Below are 19,168 nucleotides of genomic sequence, written 5' to 3'. Positions count from 1 at the left end.
TTTTGGCCCCTGAGGCCAAGCAGAGCAAGGCTAATAAATCTTCTATATGACAGGGCTACAAATACTTAAATATAATTAAAATAATCCCCATCCACCAGGTATTCTCTTCTCCATTTTAAGCATCCCCAATATGCCCAAGCAATACTTTTTGAAATGACTTCCTTCACTTCATATCAACCAAACACACACAAATGAATGTCTCACCATCAACTTCAAGTGTTCTACAACCATTATTGAAAAGTCTGAAATTTCATTATTTGATTATAATCTCTTTTATCTCACTTTTCCTCATGTTCCTCCTAAACCTATTCTTCATTCTGATTGCTACCTCCAATCTTTTGGTACCAAGACATCTTCTAGTTTTATTTTCTTTTATTTCCATATTTTTACTCTTTACATAACTTATTCAATACCACACGATTCTCTGCTCTACTCTCACATTCTGTGATCCTTGGCCTTTCATTATCCATGGCTTTTGAAAACCCCAAACCCAAGTTAAGCCTCTTGCAGTTAGACATAATCTCTTAATCACCAGATATGTTGGCCATCTCCCCGCCCACACATTTTGTCTTCCAAAGGTTTTTGAAATCATCATCTCAATCATACTAGATAATTAATTTAATCCTTACTGAATTAATGGGCAATCCCTAAGTTTTCAATTCTTTGCCATGGCAAAGAGAGGCCCTATGAATATTTTGCCCTCTTATTTTTCCTTTTACTCTTTGGGATATAGACCTTCTACTAGTATTGCTAAATCAAATACTATACCTAATTTTATTCCAGAATGACCAGATTAGGTCACAGTTCCATCACACTGTATTAATATACCTCTTTTACCACATTCTCCCTAGCATTTTTCATTTCCATCTTCTTTCATCTTAGCCATTCTGATGAGAGTGAATACTTCAGAGTTGTTTTAATTTGCATTTTTCTAATTATTAGTTATTTAGAGATCTTTTTCCATATTATTATTGATTGCTTTGATTTATTCTTCTGAAAATTGCCTATTCATATGCTTCGACCATTTATCAATTTTGAAATTATTTTTCTTTTTTTCCATATTTTTGGCCCAGCTCTCCATATATTTGAGAAATGAGAACTTTATTAGAAAAAAAATGTTGTCATCCCTCTACCAATTACCTGCTTTCTTTCTAATTTTGGCTATATAATTTGGCCCTTCAAAGAGGAGGAAGCTAAAACTTTTAATGATTTCCTTTACAAAGTTTTGTGAAACCCCAAGACAGTTTTTCAATTTAAGTAGAAAAATCAAGGAGTTAACTGCTATTATTTTTAGAATCTAGTTGTTTAAATAGTCAGTTTTATAGATGGGAGAGAACTTAGAGCTGATTTAGTCTAATTTAATTTTCTTTCAGACAAGAAATGGACACCTCGTGAGATCAGTTGGCTTTTCCTAAAGTATAAAGTTTTAGTCAACAATCAATGTACCAATAGAACATTATTTTTATTCTCATAAGTTATTAGTTTGTCTAAGATCAGGAAGTAGATCAATGATACTAGACTATACTATATTTGAAGAGGAGTGAATTTTAAAAAAAGAAAGATAATATAGTAGGGGGGTAGATTGTGAAATGCTTTAAATTCCCAACATAAAGCTTTATTTATGTATTTATTTGTTTGTTTGTTTGTTTGTTTGTTTAGTCCTGGATATAATAAGAGCAGTTGTCTACTATTGAGGACAGGTGATGGAGAACAGGATGTCATAATCAGAGTTTATCTTCAGTAACATCATATTGGAAGCTGAATGAAGTAGATCTGTACCTTAAGCAGAGATACTTGAGGCAGGGAGACCATTCAACAAAATAGTGCAATATACCACACATGAGGGGGAAAGGAACTATCTTTAAAAAGGAATTTAATGGAGGAATCGTTTTGCCTTTTACAGTAATAAGGAGTTCAGAAAATGGTTATGTTTTGGGGATTAGGAAGAAATGATGGACTGCTGGAAATGTTAAGTTTGAAATGCTGATAAGACTAGAGTTTGCAACAATCCATGATGTGATATGAGAGTTCAGGGGAGAGACTCAAACTGAATTAAAAAAAAAAAAAAAGGAAGCAGCGTAAAGATGACAACTGCACCTGTTGGATGGGACTACCAAATAAGAATATAGGAAAGAAAAAAGTAGAAAACACAGGAGAGATGCTTAGGGGACAGACACAATGGGAGTGACTGAATGATGATCCATCAAAGGACATTGGTAAAAAAGATATCAAGACAATCAAGAGGGAGATGGCTCCCCTAACTTCAATGAGCAATGATTGCCCAGAATAAGCATCCATATTCCCTCCAGCAGTTGTATTTTGCCCTTTTATAATTTTAGCCAATCTGATAAGTGAAATATATCTCAGAGTTGTATTGACTTGCATTCCTCTACCAGTTTTCATGTAGTTATATATAACTTCAACTTATTTATCCAAAAACTGGATAAGGAAAAAGATATTTTCAAATTTGTCAGTTCAGGAATGGCATACATTCTTATCTATTTGACAAACTGTTCTCTATATTTTAGACATTAAAATTCTATCATTTTCTTCACCTTATTGATTTCCTTCTCATATTGGCTACATTATTTATTTATTTTTTCAAAACGTTTTCTAATTAGTGTATTCCAAATTATTCATTTTATATTTCACAATTCTTTCTAGCTATTTTCTCTTATCCATAGTGTAAGTTATATGTCTATAACTAATTTCTGTGATAATTAGATTACACTGCCCATCTTTAGATTTAATCACCAAAAGTGAGAGCACCTCCAGTGATTGGAGGTCCATAACCCACCTGTGCTAGAGTGGGTAAAATCAGAATCAACTGACTGAACCCTAGCACTTGAGAAGTGTCTATTGTGATTGGACATGCAAATTAGGGAGGAGGCACAGGAAGTGGTGAATAAGTGACCCCTTTAAAAGGAGAAGGTCTGCTGGAGAGGAGTTTCTAGTGAAGAGGGTGGCTGATGAAGGAGCTCTTCTGGTCCGTGGAGGAGTGCTGGCTGGAATGCTGAGACCTTCATGAGACTGTTTTCAATATCTTCATTAGAAGTCCACGTGGTGAGTTTAAAGGCTAAATCTTCCTGAACTTCTCTTAAGAACTTCCCTGTAATAGACTCTGTGAATAAAGCTTTGCCTCTTTCACTTCCAGACCTCTGGCCCTCTGACTCTCAGCTGAGGGTTAATTAGATCTACCTGGATTAATTAGAGGAGCATAGCAATTTACCTACTGTGTTAGATTCTTATTTCCTTATTTCCTCTCTCTCTTCTCAATTTTAAATAAACTTTCATAAAAGTCAATTTTGACTTGAGATTATTCTTAATTGAGGATTGATATTTGCTCAATCCTCTGGCGACCATCTTTTAATATTTCAACCAAAAAACACTTTTCCCCCTTTACATTTCTGCAAAAATACTTTCTGGTTCCTAACAATTTTTACCAAATAATAAATTCTTATTCCCAAAACTTGGAACTGTACTTTTGTCAAACTCAAGGTCACTTTACTCTGTATATCCATTCAGTTCCACTGATCTACTTCTCTATATCTTAGCCAGTACCACAAAGTTTTGATTATTACTGCTTTATAGTATAATTTGAAATCTGGTACTACTACATTCCCTCCTTATTTTTCCCATTATTTCCTTTCTTTCTTTTCTTTTTTTATTTTACTATGTATACATGTTCCCTCATTAGAAAGGAAGCTCCTTGGGGATAGGGACTATTGAATTGATATTTTGTTTTTCCTTTTTATTCCCTATACCTCATACAGTGAATGGCACACAGTAGGCATGTAATAAATACTTCATGATTGATAAACTTTCCACAAAACCATAGCCCATATTAATAAATCATGTCTCTAATGTAATTTTTGAGGTTTCTGAAATTTCATCAATCAGATGAATTGCTCTGTTTATGATAGTTATTGTTCTTTCTGTACTTCCACACTGGACCCATTCTGCTTACTTGACAAATTGGAACTCAGAAATATATTTATTAGAATAAAAGTCTAACAACAGACTAATCTAAGCCTCCATTTTCATTGGAAAATAAATAAATAATGCTTTCTGATTTTTTTTATGTAAATAATTTAAATCAAGGGGAAAATCCAATTGATTCACACTTTCTAGGAAGACAATTTAAGACAATAAACCAACAAGCTATCCCTGACCAAGTTATAATTGACACATCTAATAATTATAAGAAAGAGAATACAGAGTACTAGGCATTACATGTGTGTGCTTCTTTACCAGGGCATTGTATCCTTGGGCTTTCCTTCCATGATTACCTTGTTGGGGTATAAGAAAAATCACAGTTTCCAAATTGTCTAGCACTGTCCAGGGGGTGGTCTTTGTGGGAACTAATTAGCACTTTCTGGAGGTGTGAATGCTCATCAAAAAGATTCACACTTTCTGAGGGTGTGAACAAGTTTCTGACTGTTAGAAAAAAAGAGTGGAACTCTCCAAGTATCTTGTTGGCTTTTCACCTCGCACTAGGTAGGGTGTGAATTCACTAAGTGGTTTTCAAACTTCTCCCACCTAGTTCAAGATTAGGTCGACTCAAAGTTATTGCCAACCAAAGTGTTAACTCCAACTAGGAAAAAAAAGAGAACAAAGGATTCCCTTATCATAAGTGTGAACTCAAAGATAACCAAGAATTCCCTTTTACACAACAAGAAGTCTTTTTTGGTCTGCTTTTCGTAAAAAAGTATGTGAATGGATGTTTGGAAATGAGAACTCATCATTATTACATTATTATACCTCTGTGCTGGGCTTTTGATCTGTTGTCTAAACTCATCATCAATTCCTGCTTTTTCCCTAAGTGGCCTATGGCATATTCCAATGACAAAATCATCCTTGGTTCCTCCTCCTTTTATATTTGCCCATATATTTTCAGAAAAGCTTCCCCCTCTCATTACCTGAATTTTTCCCATAAGTGTACTTAATAATCAATATTACTTCAGTCCCTACTTCACTTGAACATAAGGTGTGAACCTGCTATAGGGACTTTCCTTGCCTGGGAGATTGCTATGCCAATAAAATCAAAAGTCTAGTCCTTATCTTAAGAAAGAATAATATTTATTTCCTTTTTATTTTCTAATCTGAATCACTTTTAATAGATAAAATTGTCTATAGTTCTTCTTCATTATTCATTTAGAGAAGAGGAAACAAAAATGTAAAGGGCTATATTTCATGGATCTAGGACTTGATTTTTTTTTTCCCTAACACAATATGGACATACAGTGTACTATAGAAAATTGTAAACTAATTGGGAGCACAGCTTGGAAATACAAATATATTAAACCAATATTTAATTGTTGTCTTTATATGTACCTCTATAGACACAATCAATTGTCTTATCTTGGGAGAGAAAAATGACTTGCCCACCTCCTCTTCTTTTCCCCTACTCATTCAGTATGTTCTTTAAGGGAGGTTATTTTGATGGGAGACTGTAATTAGAATGGCAGTGAGACATTTGAGATTTGATATTTTCCTCCTGGGAAGCTTCTCTTTAAGAGCTTTTTGGCTGAAAGTCAAGTTTAATCTTTGTTGATCTCAACTGGGCAATTTAACCTTAAAATTTTGCACAATCTTCTGCAAAGTACCAAGAATTTATCTGACCACTCAGTACCAACCTTGTTCTAGAAAAATACAAAAAATGTATATAAAAAAAGTTGTTTGCTCACCAAGTTTTTACTTCAAACATGCAAATCCAAAGTCTGTATTTATAATAATATCAATGATTAATAACAAAATTCTATCTAGTATGTATATATACATATGTATATATATATATTATGATTTTCAAAACAGATATGGTATTATGGTTTTCACAATGACCCAGACAAGTACATTTTATTATTCTCATTTTATAGATAAAGGACTTACAGATGAAAAAATTACATGACTTACTCAGAGTTAGCTAGTAATTATATCAGGCAGGATTTGAACTTAAGTCTTCCTGAATCAAAGTCCAACACAATATTCAGTTATCATTAAACCTTCTTAAAATGTATTGAAATCAGGGACAGCTGGGTGCCTTAGTGGATTGAGAGCTAGGCCTAGAGATGGGAGGACCTAGGTTCAAATCTGGCCTCAGACATTTCCTAGCTGTGTGACCCTGGACAAGTCACTTAACCCCCACTGCCTATCCCTTACCACTCTTCTTCCTTAGAACCAATGGACAGTATTTATTCTAAGATGGAAGGTAAGGGTTTAAAAAAATGTTTTGAAATTAAAGAGATATCAACTTACTTGTAAATTCAGTGATATTCCTCTGAAAACTTTTAATGCCAGTTACTTGGTTACCCAGAGGACCTTGGTGTGATTTATTGAGTTGGGTTTTGTTGGTAAGGCCTTGGATCTTATACTGTCTTTTACAATTGAAGGAGAAGAAGGAGAAGAAGAAGGAGAAGGAGAAGGAGAAGAAGAGGAGGAGGAGGAGGAGAGTTGTTATTATCTTTGGCATTTATGTAGCTCTTTAAGATTGGCAAAAGGCAATACAAATAACATCTCATTTGAGTTATTAATTAATATCAACATTTTACAGATAAGGGAATTGATGTATACAGAGGTCAGATGATTTTAAAAACTCACAGTACTATTAGGTACCTAAGGCTATATTTTAACCCAGTTCTTCTAGATTATAATTTCATTGTTCTATCAGCTCCACCTAGCTGCCACTATGCTTGTCATGGGTCACAAATGAGATATTTACTATGCAAAGTAATTTGAAAACATTAAGTCATTATATAAAAATATCAGCATTTTCTTTATTTCCATAACTTGGGAAAAGTGATATAGAAACATGTATTATTCAATGGTTTTTAAAGATACTTTTAAATTAGTATAACTAAAAGAAAGTAAAGGAATGACATTGTTTTGTTTTCTATCTTGAGAAAGTAATGGGTATCCCAAGAGTAAGAATTTCATATATTCCTTTCTTGGTTCCTGCTCCTATCAGCAGGAGTGGATATAGATATAAGACTGTAAAGCACTATGGAACAGTGATCACACTCATTCTGAGGCAATGGCATGTGAATTACATGCCATTTGTATTGTTTCTATTTAAGAAATGAGGTTAAATAATATTCTAAGAGCTTGAATGACTTAACAATTGGAGTCAAGCTGATTTATTATGTAAAAGAGGATTAAAACACAATTCTTTCTGATTCTAGGTTCAACATATATCACCCTACCTCTTTATCTCTTAGATGTTCTCGACTAATCAGACTTTGCCAAAAGTTCTCGGATGGGAAGACATGACCAATTGAAAAAGCTGTGCTTTTGTTTACTTCTTATTTGGAAGGTCAGGGTGTACTTTGTTGTAATTGTTCTTTCTTGGGTTTCTTTAATTGAGAAATTTTAGTAGTATTTATAATAAGACACTTAAAAAAAAAGCTGTTAGTCTATACTTGGAACAACTTTGTTCATTTATTGTTATCTCTAACAGGTGAATTAATGAAGGATCTTTGTTTACTTCCTTCTCCCATATGAAATATAGATATAGATAGACATTTCCAACACATCTTCGAAATCCTATTGTCCCATTGGGTGTGGAGGGAGATTAAGGCATCTTTTTTTTAAAACCCTTACCTTCCATCTTGGAAGGCAATGGGGGTCAAGTGACTTGCCCAGGGTCACACAGCTAGGAAGTGTCTGAGGCCAGATTTGAAACTAGAACCTCCAGTCTCTAGGTCTGGCTCTCAATCCACTGAGCTACCCAGGTGCCCCCTAAGGCATTCTTAATGAAGAAGTTATGAGAAAGGACAATTTATTTCAAAAATATTATTTTCATAAAGAATGTTATCCATAGAGTTGTTTTGACAGTTGGCAGAGTTGCCTCAATGGTGTAGAGAATATAAAAGCAGGTTTTTTGTTATTTCTTGGCTATCGTTTATATGTATATATGTATATAATATATTATGCTTATAATATATTATCCCATTCTGTATAGATTATGTATGTCTCTATTGATTTATTTTATTCAATTTCACAAAAAATGATGCAATAAAAATTGAGACACTAATACACTGCCGGTGGAGTTTGAATTAATTCAACCATTCTGGAGGGCAATTTGGAATTATGTCCAATGGGCTTTGAAAGAAGGCCTGCCCTTTGATTCAGTCATACCACTCCTGCATTTGTACCCCAAAGAGATAATATGGAAAAATACTTGTACAAAACTATTTATAGCCATGCTCTTCGTGGTGGCAAAAATTTGGAAAATGAGGGTGTGTCCATCAATTGGGGAATGGCTGAACACATTGTGGTATCTGATGGTGATGGAATACTATTGTGCTCAAAGAAATAATGAACTGGAGGAATTCCATGTGAGCTGCAATGACCTCCAGGAATGGATGCAGAGTGAAAGGAGCAGAATCAGGAGAATATTGTACAAAGACACTGAAACATTGTGGCACAATCAAATGTAACAGACTTTTCTACTAGTAGCGATGCAATTACCCAGGACAATACTGAGGAATTTGTTAGAAAGAAGGCTATCCACATCCATAGAAAGAACTATGAGAACACAAACGTAGAAGAAAAACATATGATTGATCATGTGGTTCAGTGGGTATATGATTGGGGTTTTGTTGTTAAAGGATCACTCTACTGCAAATATGAATAATATGGAAATAGGTTTTGAACAATGATACATGTATAACCCAAGGGGATTACTTGTCAGCTCTGGAAGAGGGGAGGGAAGTGGGGTAGAAAAAAATCACTGATCATATAACCACAAAAAAATATTCTGAATAAATAAATATTTTGCAAATGATACAATAAAATCATCCTTGGCCAAAGTAATCTTATGCACAAGTCAAAAAAATTTTCCAAATGACAAAACAAAGACTTAAAAATAATTATTTGATTATATGTATGATTATCTCTATTTATTGAGTTATATTTATGCTAAAGAAAGGTGTCTGAGAATGTTATGAAGAATTGCTAAGGACAGAATTAAAAGAGATTCTGTATAGATAGTAAAGCTTCCAGATACTCCTTCTTGCAAATGGTATTTTTGTTGTTGTTTTTGGTTATGTTAAACCCCAGAACTTTGGAGCATCACTTAACTGAGATTCATAATCATTTAGGAATTCATACTAGCACTCCATTTAGGGAGAAATAAATCTCATTAAAACATGGCAATTGTCCATACCATAATTATGTACTTAGCTGTATTAAATATAGAGATTACCCATCATGACATTATTTCTATATCCATAGCCACAGTCTATAAACATTTCTTAAGTACCTTAAAATACCTAAATGTGTCAGACTCTGTACTACATGCTAGGGATTCAAATAAGAAAAAGATAGACAGACTTTGCACTCAAGGATATATTAAAATTAAATACGATTTTTTTGTCATTTTCATTGTCTCTCTATTTAGTAGAATGACTTGAGGTCATTATTAAGAGAAGGTATTCAAAATGAAAAGAATTGTCCTAGGAGAGAGATGTATTTCTTATTCATAAAAGAGTGGTTATGTTATATCTTACCAATACTACAGGGATAAGCTGAGATTCTAATTATGAATTTTAAATAATAGCAAAATATTATAAATGTAAATATATATCACTGAAATAATAATAATTATTTTTTTGCTATTAACATCAATTAAGAATCCCCATCATTGAATGGTCCTAGAGACCATCCTGGACAACTGATAACATAGCAGAAGAAATACTATAATGCCATAAATGGTCTATTCTTTCTAAGGAAGTGTGTAGTGATGGGCAATTTATTTAACTCTTGTGGCAATTCATTCCGGGAAGCTAGGAAGTATAGTAGATCGAGTTCTGGGCCTGGAGTCAGAAAGTCTCATTTCCATGAGTTCAAAGCTATTCTCAGATATTAGTTGTGTCACCCTTAGCAAATCACTTAGCCCTGTTTGCTTTATTTTTTTATCATTAAAAAGAGCTGGAAAAAGAAATTGCAAACTGGTCCATTATCATTGACAATCACATTCCAAATGGGGCCATGGAGAGTTAGACAATGAATGAACAAAATGAAATGGATGAACAAAAGCAATTCATTCCATCTATGAGCAGCTCTAAGTGATAACAATTCCTTATGCGTATATGCTAGTACCAACCTTATACCTTAGGGTAAAAATGCAATACCCTGATTCACTTTTAAGATTTATAGCCTTTAAAATACTTATAATCAATCACATAATGACCCAGCTGGACCTCATACACTTCCTAATTCTCTCCTCTGGTATTAAAAATATATATTCACACATGGCCAAGCATTCTTTATACTCACTGTACTGCTCGTATAAATTTTCTCAAGTTCGTGAATATCCTAACTCAATTTTGGTAGCCAAAATTGTACAACAGAACACAGCAGATCATCTCTCTTATTTGGAAAAATGGATTTATATTGTTGAATTTCTCAATTATTATCAGTAGCATCATATTTTGGAGTTTCGTACTTGTATAGTTTTAGAGTCAGAGAGCACTTCTGGGTCCAAGCCCTCTTATTTTTCAGATGAAGAAACTGAGGCCCAGTTCACTCATTTAAAGTAACATGGATAGCAAGCACCATAGATAGGATTTGGACCCACATCTTCTGACTTCTGTTCCAGACATATTTCTCTATACCATTCTCCCTAAATCTTAACTATGCCAGGCATCCATCTTTGGTAATATAGAAAGGATATGAGAGAAGGTCTTTAGATAGGTATGAGAGCCGAGTTATCGATGTTTAGAAGTAACAGACATGGATAAATGCAATTCAGAGATTAAATGAAGTTACATAACCATTTAAGAAACTCCTTTTACTCCACAATCACTTCTAAAGTAACTTACTGATGAGAGGCAGAAGTCCTTAACCAAACCCATTGGGAAAACAGTATCTGTTTGGACCCTTCACACATTAGTAAATATTCATGAGGAATGAAGAGAAAAGAACAAAAATGTACCTATCTTTTCTGAAATGGGTTTCCTACACAACATTTTAGAAATGCATACAAAGAAAATGCTTTTTTTGATGCCAAAATTCCATGGCACTAGGCAGCTCAATATTTTTTCACAGTATGAGCCAGTGACTTATTTTATGCAAGAAAGCAGAGGATGATTTAAATTATTAACTTAAATAACTTTTTAGTGTTTTTTTTTCCTTCAGTAGAATTATTGCTATGTTCTACTATAATGAAAATACTTTACATCACCTGAATATATGCAGTGAGCCCAGTAGCCTAAGAATAAATTAGTTACTGACTCAAGTTGTTGCACTTTGGTATCGATGTTAGTAATAAAAAATAATACACACATTAAACAAATTTATACAATGGCAACAGTTTGATTCTTTGACATAGTTTAGAACTCAATAGAAAAAATAGCCCTATAAGGACTTCCAGCTTCATATTACCATTGTAGTAACTGATAGATAATAAGTGGCTTTCTCAGGGAGGCTGAATAGTGTGATGGATAGAGGGCCAATTGTAGAGAGAGGATAAGCCTTAGCATTATTATTATTATTATTATTATTAATAGTAGTAGTAGTAGTAATAACAGTTATAGTAATAGTAGTAGTAATAGTTGTAAAAGAAGCAATAATGTTATTGTAATAGTAATAGTAGTAGTAGTAGTAGTAGTAGTAGTAGTAGTTTTTGTTTTAGATGTAGTAGTAGATGTAGTAGTAATAACAGATATATAGTAGTAGTAGTAATAATAGTAATAATAATAATAATAATAAGTAATAATAATAAAATAGTAGTAATAACAGATATATAGTAGTAGTAGTAGTAATAGTTGTAAAAGAAGCAATAATGTTATAGTAATAGTAATAGTAGTAGTAGTAGTTTTTGTTTTAGCTGTAGTAGTAGATGTAATAGTAATAACAGTTATAGTAATAGTAGTAGTACTAGTTGTAAATGAAGTAATAATGTTATAGTAGTAGTAGTTTTTGTTTGATGCAGTAGTAGTAACAGTTATATTAATAGTAGTAGTAGTAGTTGTAAAAAAAAGTAATAATTTTATAGTAGTAGTAGTAGTAGTAGTAGTAGTAGTAGTAGCAGCAGCAGCAGCACTAGAGACAGCAACAGTAGTAGTCCTAGTTGTAGGCATTTATATAATGTTCTAATGTTTTCAAAGCACTTTATCAATATTAACTCATTTTGTGCTTAGAAAAAGCCTTAGGAACTAAGGACTATAACTTATCTCCATTGCACAGATTCTGAAACTGAGGCAGGCAGACTATATATCTTTCCCCAGGTAACACAACAATTCTATGTTTGAGATTGTGTGAGCTCAGGGATTCTTGGGTCAGTGGTCTACCCACTGTGACATCAAAGAAAGGAATCAGATGTGTGGCTTTTGGCAAACCCCCTCATCTGACAATGTTCCAGACTCTCCTCCAACAGGTTCTTCTCTCCATAGGTGGAAGGAGTTTCCAATGCAGGGAGTTCTTTTTCAAATGGCGCTCCCTGGCGGGAGATATGCATATGTGCATGTACACTTCACTTACGTATATCATAATTATGTACATTCATACATATATGTTTATACATAAATTCCTTTACTCTGCTATGGGGACATGGATATAGATACATATATACACAGATCAATATGCTATACTATATATGCAAACACACATTTGTGTATTTCTGCATATTTGCATATGTTTATACATGCATGTAAAATATGTGTGTGTGCACCAATTAATATTGGTATGCATGGACGTACATGTGTGCAAGTGTTTATGATGTGCATGTGTATATATGTACTGCATGTATTATATATGCATACATGTTACTAACAGATACTTGTACCACATGCATGTATATATACATGCATATACATGTATGTCTTTGTTTAATAGGTATGTGCTAATAAATCATAAGGACCTTTCTCAGAGCTGCAGCTGGAAGGAACACCTAATATGTTAGAAGAAAGTGCTGGGAGCTAAAGATCTTGTCCTGTTGAAATCATGGTCAGAACTGAACAGTGGGATATTTACTAGGAAAAAATGCCAAAACATGGATTTCTGAAATCGAAAATTTCTTTCCTCATAAATATAAATTGGGACAGATAGAGCTCAACATTGATCCCCTTGAAAAAGCCACGTGCCGTTTGCCTCTCCTCCCTCTGGTTCATCGACAACAAAACCACCCACTTTAATTTTCCTGAGGCCCAGCTCGTATCCCATAACTCCAACATCCAACATGTATCAATGGCTAACTATTGATTCTCAAATACAATGCAAGCTTTTCAAGCTGTTTAGAGTTTTCCATAATTTGACTAAAAGTGACCGAGTCTTATTTCATGTAATTTTCCTTTCAACACCAAACACTTCAGATTGACCAGATCACTGCCTAGTTTCTCAGCCCAAAATACCTTTCCCATCTCCTCGAGTTTGATTTGAATCTTTCTCACCATTTATAGTATGCCCCTTCCTCAGCTCTCTCTGAATCTTTATCTCACTGTGAGGTTCAATTTAGTTTTCATCTCCTTCATGAAGTCTTCCAGGAAAAGTCCTCATATAACCTGAAAGATGCATCTAATCCAGTGATGGGAAAACATTTTTTTTTATAATTTTTTTTTTAAATTTTAAACCCTTAACTTCTGTGTATTGACTTATAGGTGGAAGATTGGCAAGGGTAGGCAATGGGGGTCAAGTGACTTGCCCAGGGTCACCCAGCTGGGAAGTGTCTGAGGCTGGATTTGAACCTAGGACCTCCTGTCTCTAGGCCTGGCTCTCAATCCACTGAGCTACCCAGCTGCCCCAATGGGAAAACTTTTTAAAGAGGGGGCCAAATAAAAGGAAATGCTTATCTGTCAATCTGTTTCTAAGACCTCTCTTTCCAAGTTTCATTATATTGTATCCTACTCGTTGTATCCGTCAGATTAGGAATAACATTGTTTAGCTGGATAGAACATTTCAGGAGGCCGCATCTGGCTCGTGGGTAGTAGTTTGCCCATCACTGATCTAATTAATATGATCCGAGTTCTCACAGAAGAGAGGTTTTTTTCTCATTTCCTTTCCATTGCCAGAATGTTCTTAGCCTAGAACTCTGCATACAGTAGATGCTTAATGATGATTTCATTTAGGTTGTCTGAACTTTGAGACCAAATTATATGCCAAACTGCCTTTCACAGATATTTTCTGGCTTATCCCCTCTCTAGGCTTTTCTGATACACCAAACTCACTCATGTACATCATCACCATGCGGTTGCCCCCAGTGAAATCACTGTTTTGCCAGAAATGATGAAAAGATGGAGAAAATGTATCCTTAGCATGTGATGTTCATATCAATTTATCAGTGGAATTATGGAAATTATGGAAAATGATCATCGTAGAGCCAAAGGGTTGTTTTATTTTAATGATACTTCTATCTAGTGGGTAGCTGGGTGGCTTAGTGGGTAGAGAGCCAGGCCTACAGATGGGAGGTTGTAGTTTCAAATTTAGCCTCAGACACTTCCTAGCTCTGTGACCCTGGGCAAGTCACTTGACCCCCCATTTCCTAGCCCTTACCACTCTTCTTCCTTGGAATCAATACACAGTATTGACTCCAAGATGGAAGGTGAGGGTTTAAAAAAATAATAGTAATACTGCTCTCTAAAGATGACATAGAATATAAGTTCCCCTGCAGAAAACCAGTCTTGTGCTCTACTAGAAGGGGCTATGTAGAAATTTGCAATTATGTCCTTTAAAGGAAGGTGTGTGTGTGTGTGTGTGTGTGTGTGTGTGTGTGTGTGTGTGTGTGTGGTGTACTGGTTGCTTTTGATACATGCTTAAAGGATGAATTCAGTGATGAAGAGAGAAAATCTGAAAACTGGTTCTAATGTATATTTAAACACTACAGTTTTCAGGTAATGGGGTAGCATGGAGATTAGGTCTACTGACAGAAAAATGCTATTAAATGAAAGGATGATTGAGGAGGAGACTGAAATAGGAAAAAGCATGCCATTGAGACAGAATGTTAAAAATGGTGTCATAATTTTTTAAAGCAGAATAGAGAGAAAAGATCACCTATTCCAACTGACATATTAAGAAGAATCTTTTTTGTTGCATAGGTTATGAGTGATAATCTTGCCTCTGTTCAAGACATCGAATGATGGGGAGATTACTACTTTCACAGACATCCTTTACATTTATATTGTGGTGGAATGTTTTAAAATATTTGATTATGTCATATTTAAATTTGCCTTTCTGCGATGTGCCTGTAGTTATACCTTTTCAGGTTTTGCTGAATTTTACACAATTAGCAGAAGAGGAAGGGATCCATGGGAAGAGAGACTTTTCTTCTAGCAGTTCCTGAATTCCTTTCTAAATTCCTTTCTTCCAAAAGAGTTTAATTAATGACTACTACGTATCTGCCACTGTGCTAGTTGTTAGGGATACAAAGATCTAAGAGGAAACAATTCATAATTACATAGAGCTAAAAGTGGCCTTGCAAAATAATCCAGTCCATTTTCCTTATTTTAGATACCAAGACACTGAGGTCCAGGGAGATTAAGTTCCTACCCAAAGTCATAGAGTTCAAAATAACATTTACTCACAATTTGTTTGAGTGAGAGATTGTGATAGATGTAAACAAATAAATATACAATGGGAAAAAAATAAATGTACTGGAAAATCAAGATGAGGAAGGCACTAATTATGCAGGGGTTTTGAAATAGTGGGTGAGGGAGGGCAGCTGGGTAGCTCAGTGGATGGAGAATCAGGCCTAGAGATGGGAGGTCCTAGGTTCAAATCTGGCGTCAGACACTTCCCAGCTGTGTGACCCTGGGCAAGTCACTTGACCCCCATGGCCCACCCTTACCACTCTTCCACCAAGGAGTCAATACACAGAAGTTAAGGGTTAAAAACAAAAAAAAAGAAAAAGAAATTGTGAGTGAGGCCAGGTATATGCTGCAATTTTACTAAATCTCGAATGGTAGAGATTTATAAAAGCAAATGTGCATAGGGAAATCATTCTAGGTAATTAAGGCAATAGGTGTATAGTAATAGGGGTGGGACCGTCATGTAGGGGTAATAGTAGTAAGAAATCCCTTAGGCTTTTGTTTTCCACTGTCTCATTCTCCTATATTTCCATACCCAATCCAACATATTTACTTAATCAATTGTTCAAAGAATAATGAAAGAGAATATGAATCATTGACTCTCTCTAGGCTTCAGTTTCCTCATTGGCAAAATGTGGACTCTGAATTATGTGATCCTTAATATGCCTCTCCGTGCTCAGATCTTTGATCCTTCAATCAATTCTATGGAAATCTAAATTTATATTAATTTGGACACATTAGTAAATGGATGTATTTCCTGCTTGAGTTCCTGCTTTATAATTTATAAATATTATTTATGGAAGGTCCAGGATTTAAATGTTTTCAAATTACATTAAAATTACGTGAAATTCAAAAGCAGAGACTGTACATGCAATACAGAATGGCATCAAGAATGAATTGTGCCTTCAAATTTGCTATTGATCATCCAGAAAATACATAAAGGAGCTTGAAGTATAGGGACATTTGGACTACTTTTTTCAAGTGGTATTTTATCTTATCAGATATCATGTACACACACACTAAAATTCTCTGAGAGTTTACCTTTTTTGGCTGCTGTTCATCAGTCTCTCTCTCTCTCTCTCTCTCTCTCTCTCTCTCTCTCTCTCTCTCTCTCTCTCTCTCTCTTTCTTTCTCTCTCTCTCTCTCTCTCTCTCTCTCTCTCTCTCTCTCTCTCTCTCTTTCTGTCTCTGTCTGTCTCTGTCTCTCTCTCTCTCTCTCTCTCTCTCTCTCTCTCTGTCTCTCTCTCTGTCTCTCTCTCTCATAGTACTGCCAAGGTAATAAATTAATCAGTTTTCATCCAAGATATCATGATTGTAGTATCAATTTTCCAAGATTGGACATTGTTTATTGGACATATTAGTTATTTCCGCTTACATTTGAAATATCTTACACTCAGAATTAGTTATATAGAATTATTGGGTTATGTCCAATTTTCTGTATCCTTAGATGACTTAAAAATACATCTCTTTCATAAAAGAAAGCAGATTCTTTCTTATAAATGTTCCATCAGAATAGATGAGGTAGGTGTTAAGATTTTAGACAAACAAGAAAACTCATGAAAAGCCTCATGGTCTAGTGAAATGAACGTTCCTTTTGGAGTAATAGTACCTCAAATCCTGGCTCTCAAATGTCCTATCTGTTACTTTGGGCAAGTAATATAATGGCCCTGGGTCTCAATTTTCTCTTGTATAAAACAGGGATATTGAACTAGATGACCCTAAATTTCCTACCTTCAGATCAATGATCTTTGACCTCCAGAAATAAAAAAAAAAAGGGAAATCCTAAGTAGGTGGGGCCAGAATCCAAAATACTTGAAAGACAGAATATTAACAATTATATAGCCCAAAACTCTAATTTCATTGATTAACAAACTCAGGATAAAAAGGGGAAAATGGTTTCCCCAGAAACATAATATGTTAAAATCCACTTATACTAGATTCTAATCAGTGTGCTTTTCACTTCTCAATGAAAGAACTTTATTACATACCTTCTATATCCCAAGTGCTGAATAGATGTTAAGGAGTTTCAATTGTATTTTATTTGAGGAGATTGGAGGATGTAAACTTATAAACTCATTATAGTGTCTATTTTACAGTATGCATGTTGTTGTTGAGTCTTTTTAGTCATGTCTCACTCTTTATGACCCTATTTGTGGTTTTCTTGGCAAAGCTATTGGAGTGGTTTGCCATTTCATTCTCTAGGTAATTTTTAGGGATAAGGAATTGAGGCAAATAGAGCTAAGTGATGGGTCTGAGGTCACATAGCTAGTAAATATCTGAAGTCAAATTTGAACTCGAGAAAATGACTCTTCTTGACTCTATAGGGGGCACTCTATATACTATAACATTAACTGCCTATTCCAAGCACTGCTTTAAATGCTTGTTGATTTTATAAATGAAGAATTTGAGGTTAAGGGGAATTTCCAGTTTTTAAAGTGTCTCCACAGATTGAGGCATATTTCTAACTTTAAGTATTAAAGATATGCCATAAGAACACTTTAAGAGTAAATGATCTGTGAGGTAGTTGGGTGCCTCAGTGGATTGAGAACCAGGCCTAGATATAGGAAGTCCTAGGTTCAAATCTGGCCTCAGACACTTCCTAGTTGTGTGACCCTGAGCAAGTCACTTGACCCCCATTGCCTAACCCTCACCACTCTTCTGACTTGAAACCAATACAGAGTATTGATTCCAATACAGAAGGTAAGGGTTTAAAAAAATAAAGAGTAAATGATCTGGTCAAGGTCATATAAATATTATGTTTCAGAGATATTTGAACCCTAGTCTTCCTAACTCTAACTCCCCAAACTCCATCCATCAGCCAACATTCTCTTTTTTTCCCAAAATTTCATTTATTTATTTATTTGTTTGTTTGTTTTTAGGTTTGAAAAATTGTATTTAATTACTTAATTTAGAATATTTTTTCCATGGTTACATGATTCATGTTCTTTCCCTCCTCTCCTTCCTCCCCATCTCCTGTATCCAATAAGCAATTACACTGGGTTTTACATATGTCATTGATCAAGACCTACTTCCATATTATTGATATTTGCACTATAGAGATTGTTTAGAGTCTACATCCCCAATCATATCCCCATTGACCTATGTGATCAAGCAGTTGTTTTTCTTCTATGTTGCTGCTCCCACAGTTCTTTCTCTGGATGTGGATAGTGTTCTTTCTTATAAGTCCCTCAGAATTTTCCTGGATTATTGCATTGCTGCTAGTAGAGAAGCCCATTACATTCAATTGTGCCACAGTGTATCTGTCTCTTTGTACAACATTCTCCTGGTTCTGTTCCTTTCACTTTGTATCAATTCCTGGAGGTTGTTCAAGTTCACATGGAATTCCTCCAGTTTATTATTCCTTTGAGCATAATAGTATTCCATCACCAGCATATACCACAATTTCTTCAAACATTCCGCAATCAAAGGGCATCCCCTCATTTTCCAAATTTTTGCCACCATGAAGAGCACAGTCGTGAATATTTTTTGTACACATCTTTTTCCTTACTATCTCTTTGAGGTATAAACCTAGCAGTGCTATGGATGGATCAAAAGGCAGACAGTCTTTTAAAGCCCTTTGGGCATAGTTCCAAATTGCCATCAAGAATGGTTGGATCAATTCACAACTCCACCAGCAAAGCATTAATGTCC

This window comes from Gracilinanus agilis, chromosome 2, assembly GCF_016433145.1.
Source record: "Gracilinanus agilis isolate LMUSP501 chromosome 2, AgileGrace, whole genome shotgun sequence".
In the NCBI taxonomy this organism is placed as follows: domain Eukaryota; kingdom Metazoa; phylum Chordata; class Mammalia; order Didelphimorphia; family Didelphidae; genus Gracilinanus; species Gracilinanus agilis.
This window is presented reverse-complemented; position numbering follows the sequence as displayed.